The following is a 6,399-nucleotide window of genomic DNA, read 5'->3' on the forward strand; positions in this document are numbered from 1 at the left end:
TTTTAAGAATACCTTTATGTACAAATATCCACCAGGATTGTAGGCAGGGGATTGGACCTGCTGTGGTTATACTGAGACACAGGGAGGCCAACCCAACTCATCCCTTTACAAACCAGCAAATACCAGGGCCCACAACCACCATGAGTGTAAAATAGCTACAGAGGAAAGTAAATAGCTCCAACTGTAGAAAGCCTTAATTCATATGAAGTTTTAGCTGTACTTTCCATCGTGGTGGGCGGCTTAGCCAAAACATCACCAGTCAGACGAACTGTGTGTCTGTCCTGTATATTGAAGACCATTCCACTGTGCTTCTCTGTCCCTCAAGTTTCCACATGTGTAAAACGACAATCTCTGAATTCCTTCCAGCCATAAAATACTCTTAGCTACTACAGAAGAAGTATGACATTCTTAACCAGTTGCCCTAAAACACGCTTGACATTTCATAGGATAATTAAGATGCTAAACACTCATGTCAGATACTATTTGAAATTAATAGATTCTCCATTTGCCATTTAAGAAATTCCCTTTTGACTTGCCTACAGATTTATTGCTCTTGAAAGTATTAACGAGAGCTGTTTACTTGCTCCTGTCATGTCGCCTTTCTTTGTAACTCCTGGCATTCTTGTCACATAATAAAGAAAGTGGTAGAACATCTAAGAACCAAAGGGGTTCCTGAACACTTCCATCTAAAAATTTCACCAAGTCCATTGGCAAAAGAAAGCATGCCAGGAGCTTCTAGAATTAACATGTCAGGTAGCTAAAACATTAGCTGTATCTCTTCTTTTCAGTTGGACAAGCCTAAAACTGACTAGAAAAATTGGGATTTGGTTTGGGAGTCTGAAAATGAAAACAATGAATTTTTTAAAGCTTCATTTTTTATTGCCTTAAAATTTCACACATGTATGTAATGTGTTTTGACCAAACATATCCCCCATTCCTTTTCCTCTATTTCCTTCCTTACTTTTCCCTCCGAACATCATATATTCTTGTTTTAAAAATCATTGACTCCACTTAGTGCTGCCTATACATGTATGGATGTAGGACCATCTACTGGAGCATGGTTAGGCACTCAGGGGTTTCATCCCTGAAGGAAGCTTCATTCCCAGCTACCACCAATTGCTAATATCTCCCCAGTTAGGGGTAGAACCTTGTGAACCCCTCCCCATTCATGCTGGGATTTTTGCTGGCTTGGTCTTGTGAAGGCATTCCTGCGAGTTTATGTGTACAATGGCCGTGCCATTTTTAGAAAATAGTTTCACTGCAGATGTCCACCACTTCTGGCTCTTGCAATATTTCCTCTTCCTCTTCTAATGTGATCCCCCAGCCTTGTGGGGAGAGTTACAATATAGACATCCCACTTAGAGGTGAGAGCTCAACATCTCTTATTCTCTACACACTAAGTGCTTGAGGGTCACTGCATTTATCATCATTGTATTAATCACTTTCTGTTGCTGTAATAAAACACCATGAGCAAAAGTAACTTAGTGAAGAAAACTAAGTTTATTTAGGCTTACAGTTACTGAGGAATGGGTCCATCATGTTGGGGAAGTATGGCAGGCATGGCAGCAGGAAGAGGAAGCTGAAAGCCTTCATCTTCAAAACACAGAAGGTGAACTTGAAGTGGCCTGAGGCCATTCATCTCAAAGCCTGCTCCCAGTGATGTACCTCCTTCAATAAGGATGCATCACCCAAACCTCCACAAACAGTGCCACCAGTGGGGACCAAGTGTTCAAATGCTGGAGAACAAGGGGGACATTTCTTATTCAAATCTCCACAGCCATCTACTGCAAAAAGAAGCTCCTCTGATGAGGGTTTAGAGATGCACTAACCCAGGGAAATAAAGATACGGACTTAGGGAGCAGTTTAATACTGTGTTCATTTAGTAGATTAATGAACGGTATTGGGTTCTTTCCTAGGACCTGTGACCTAGTCAGCCATTGATCTGAAGCCCGGCTAACAGTGTCAGTCATGAGTTCCATCTTGTGTAAAGGCCTTAAAACTAATGAGGAATTAGTTGGTTTCTCTCCTGACATTCATGCCGTTGTCTACCACTGAGCATATCTCGCCAGGCCAGTTGTTATTGTGGTTTGCAGGCATCACAGTTGGGTAAGACTGTGGATTACTTCTCTTCTCCTGAGCCATACATAGAACCTCCCAGGACTCTGAAAACTACCCAGCAGGGGTGAGGCTTTAGGTCAGTGCAAGTTTGATTGTTCCATGTCCTAACACTCAAGTATGTGTTCTCTTCAGCAGCAAATAGGGTCTTACCGTCAAGTTCTGGAGAGTAATCAAGAGCAATAGGATGTTTGTTGGGGAGTCTATGGACCTCCCTGACTAACAACTTGAAAAGGAGCAGCCCATCTAAACTCTGTGTGTGTGTGTGTGTGTGTGTGTGTGTGTGTGTGTGTGTGTGTGTATTTTAGGGAGACTTTCCAGTAGTAGGTTTCCATATTACATTTTCAAAGGCCTTTAATGGTAGTTATTCAGCCATTTTCCTTCCTCTACCCTGTCCTTCCCCATCTCCCACCTGACTTAACCTTTCCTGTTTAAGCTTTCCTCTTCCCTCCTTTAGAACACTGTGTTCTTCTCCCTTTCCTTGAACTCTCCTCCCATGCCCCTTATGCGTTCCTAACTTCTATGTGTGCTCCAATTTAAGCATGCTCATCTAAAGAGTCAAGGCTTGCGTCCACATATGAGAGAGAACATGTGGTTTTTTGTCTTTCTGGTCTGGGTTTCCTTACTCAGAATGATTATTTTCAGCTCCATCCATTTACCTATGATTTTCCTAGTTTCCTGTCTACTTATAGCTGAATAATATTAGTGTGCCCTGCCTTAGTTACTTTTCTATTGCTGTGAAATACAGCATGACCAAGGCAACTTACAAAAGGAAGCGTTTGGTTTGAGGATCACAGTTCCAGAGGGTTAGAGTCCATGATCATCATGGTGGGGGAGCATGGAGTATGGCACTGGAACAGTAGCTGAGAGCTTCAATCTGATCCACAAACATGAGGCAGAGAGAGAGAGAGAGAGAGAGAGAGAGAGAGAGAGAGAGAGAGAGAGAGAGAGAGAGAGAACTAGGAATAGAGTAGGCTTTTGAAACCTCAAATCCCACCTCCAGTGACCTACCCCTTCAAAAAAAATCACACTTTCTCACCACTTCTCAAAATAAATAAATAATTGAACAAATAAATATCCAGAGTTGGTAAATTAGACTATTGGCCCATTGGGCCAAACATAAATCTTTTATGGACATTTTGATGAGAACTTGATTTCTTCCAAGTTCAGCCTTCATCACAGAACCATTCTTTTTATTCCCAACATGAAAAATCACATATGGTTTCACAATGACTCCAAAGCAAGAAGGGGACTACGTAACATCACACAATAGTAAAAATATTTTTCACATCTTTGTAAAAATCTAGTCCATGTTTCAAATGAAATTTTCCACCCAGTTTCTAAAGAGCTTGAGTATGTGAAGAGACAGACTGGAGGCCCTGTAGGGGATTAGTAAGATCTGAGTGAACTCCATGAAGAACTAGTGAACGTGCTGACTAACGAGGATGGTTTTATTGGAGGTATTTTTTTCCTATTTTATTTCTTCTTAATGAGGAGAAACCAGGGAGGTAACTATAGAGTGAGACAAAATGTCCAAACAGCTTTCCAATGGTGCTCTGTTACTAACTGCCCCCAGAAGGAAGACCTCAGCCTCTCTCACCCATAGGTCCACCCTTTAGTAACTGGTATATTCACTCCTGATGGGCAGCAGTTAATGCTGTGGTTTGACTATCTAAATTCCTCTAAATTCTTCTCCTAGAAGTCACATCCTATGGTGACAGATCAGCAATATTATAAAAGAGGCATGGTGCAATCCTGTTACCGTTGGGATGTAAAGTGTTCTTCACAGGCTCATGTGTTTGAACACTTGGCCCCAGCTGGTGGTGATGTTTGGGATGGTCATGGGGCCGTGAGGAGGTGGAGCCTAGTTGGAGGAAATAAGTCACTTCAGGGAGGGCACTGAGGCTTATAGCCTAGCCCAGCCCATCTCAGTTTCTTACGAGCTCTTTCTTCCTAATCTACCCAGATGCGAGCAAGCAGCCCCGTGCTCCTGTGTAGACAATCAACAGTTCTCCCGCCACAATATAGCTTCCAACTGTCCTCAAATTGTGAACCAAATTGAACCCTTCACCCATTAAACTGCTTCTTGTCAAGTCCAGTAATGAAACAAGCACTGAACACCACATTGTTGTGTGGACCCCCCCCCTCCCGCCCCCATCATGCAGCAAGGCACCACCCTGAGCCAAGACTCAAGTCTTTACCGGTCTTTATTTATTCTGCCTGTGTCTTGACCTTGGACTTCCCAGCCTGTATAACTATGGAAGGCACATTTGATTCTCTATAAATTTCCGTGTCCAGAATATTTTGCTGTACAGTAGGAATAGGTAAAAGGCATATGCCTAACACTTCCTGTGGAGAGAGGGGAATTCACACCCCCTATTATCTAGACCAGGCACATCACTGGAAAGCCAGCTGCTTTACCTGGTAGATGAAAAGAGCAGTGAGCACAATGCCCCCAAAGCAAGAAGGCCACCCACTGTGCCCTCCTGTCCTCCTGCATGCTGGCCAGATCATCTGAAGATGGCAGAAGGTCTTAACAGCTTTAACTTGTCATGTTTCTGGTACAACAGCCTTGACAGCTTCCAAAGAGCTTTTCAGAGAAAGTTCTGAGGTGGACTGTCATGAGGAAGCACAGGATATATTGCCCTCCCCCCTCAAGCTTATAATGGGAATGAGCTAAAAAGCAAAGGGAACTCGTCCCCCAAACTTGAATAGTTCTTTTAAGCAGCTTCACCCAGCTCAGAGTGGAAATGTGGTTTGTTTCTTGCATGTTGCTGCTTGGGTGCTCTGCTCCTCATCAGTCCCTCTCCACTCTCTGAAGGAGAAAGATGATTGCGGACCACAAGGGGCAGAAACTACTTGCATCTGTCAATATTTCAGGGAATGTGGGGAAAGAAGGAATCTCATTTTTTTTTTTTTTTTTTTTTTTTTGCACCTGAGTTGCTGTTGTCCCATGATTCCACGGGGTGATGGTACTCCCATATTTGACTGCTAGGGTTGTAGTAGGTTCACAATGGAGGAGAGAAGAGGGTAGATATGCCAGCATTTTTGGATTCTGCTGCTAAAGTTACAAATGCTACTCATGTTTTATATGACTGTACTGAAAATGATGTGAGCAGCCAAAGTGATGCTCCTGATTGAGATGATACAGCTACAGAAGAGTGTTGAGACCTCAGTGTCTTCACATCTGCAAGGATCCCTTGAGTCACAAAGCTCTGTAACTGAGGTTATCAATATGGCAAAGGGAGGTGGCTTCCACTCGGAAGCCCATAGAGTTTGGACCCTGATTCCCTCACGCAGCGGTCACCTCCACTTTTGAAAGGAGCTATTTATTTACTACTGGGTTCATGCTGACCCTGAGCACCGGACCCCAGAACTGGGACTATCCTATGGCCCCACTGGAAAGATCCAGCTCTCCATCAGTGACTGATGGAAAGGATTCAAATGGCTTGCTTATTAAATGGAACAGATGAAGATCCACAAAAAGCCTTGCCTCCCCCATCGCCAACCCTTCTGGATGAAAAGGCTACAGTGAAATCGCAATAACATTGAGATTCCATCTCCCCCAAGTAAGGATGGCTGCCATCAAGAAAAGAAATGACAACAGATGCTGGCAAGCATGGAAACACTCCTGGATGGAATGTGAACTAGCCACTATGGAAATCAACATGGAGGCTCCTCAGGAAACTAAGCCTAGAACTACCACCTGCTCCAGACACACCACTCTGGGTATATGCCTGAGGGAATCTACGTCATCAGCAGAGGTAGCTGCATATCCATGCAGACTGTACACTAGGTACAGTATTCAAGACCTAGAGCCAATGCAGAAGCTTTGATGGATGAAAGGACAAAGAGAATGTGGTGTATTATACAGATGTTATGAGGAATACTAATTTCCAATAAAGCGATCAGAGGTGGAGATTACATTAAATAAGCCTGACGTACAAACTATCACATGTTCTCTTGTATGAAGAATCTAGGTTTATATACATACACATGCAAGAGTGGAAGAGGACTGGGTGGGCAACTAGAGAGGAGGGAAAAAGACAAGTGTCACATTATTCTGTGTTCTCTCATGTGAAGAACACACACACACACACACACACACACACACACACACACACACACACACACACACGTACATGAAAAGAAAGCAGAAGGGATGATTTGACATGACTAAGTGGACCAGTGGGAGGAGGTGCAGGGAGGATTATGAGGGAAAAATGTGAGCAAGTACAATACATGTGTGTGAAAACCATGAAAAGACCTATTATTTTGTATGCT

Source organism: Peromyscus maniculatus, chromosome 11 (assembly GCF_049852395.1).
Source record: "Peromyscus maniculatus bairdii isolate BWxNUB_F1_BW_parent chromosome 11, HU_Pman_BW_mat_3.1, whole genome shotgun sequence".
Classification (NCBI taxonomy): domain Eukaryota; kingdom Metazoa; phylum Chordata; class Mammalia; order Rodentia; family Cricetidae; genus Peromyscus; species Peromyscus maniculatus.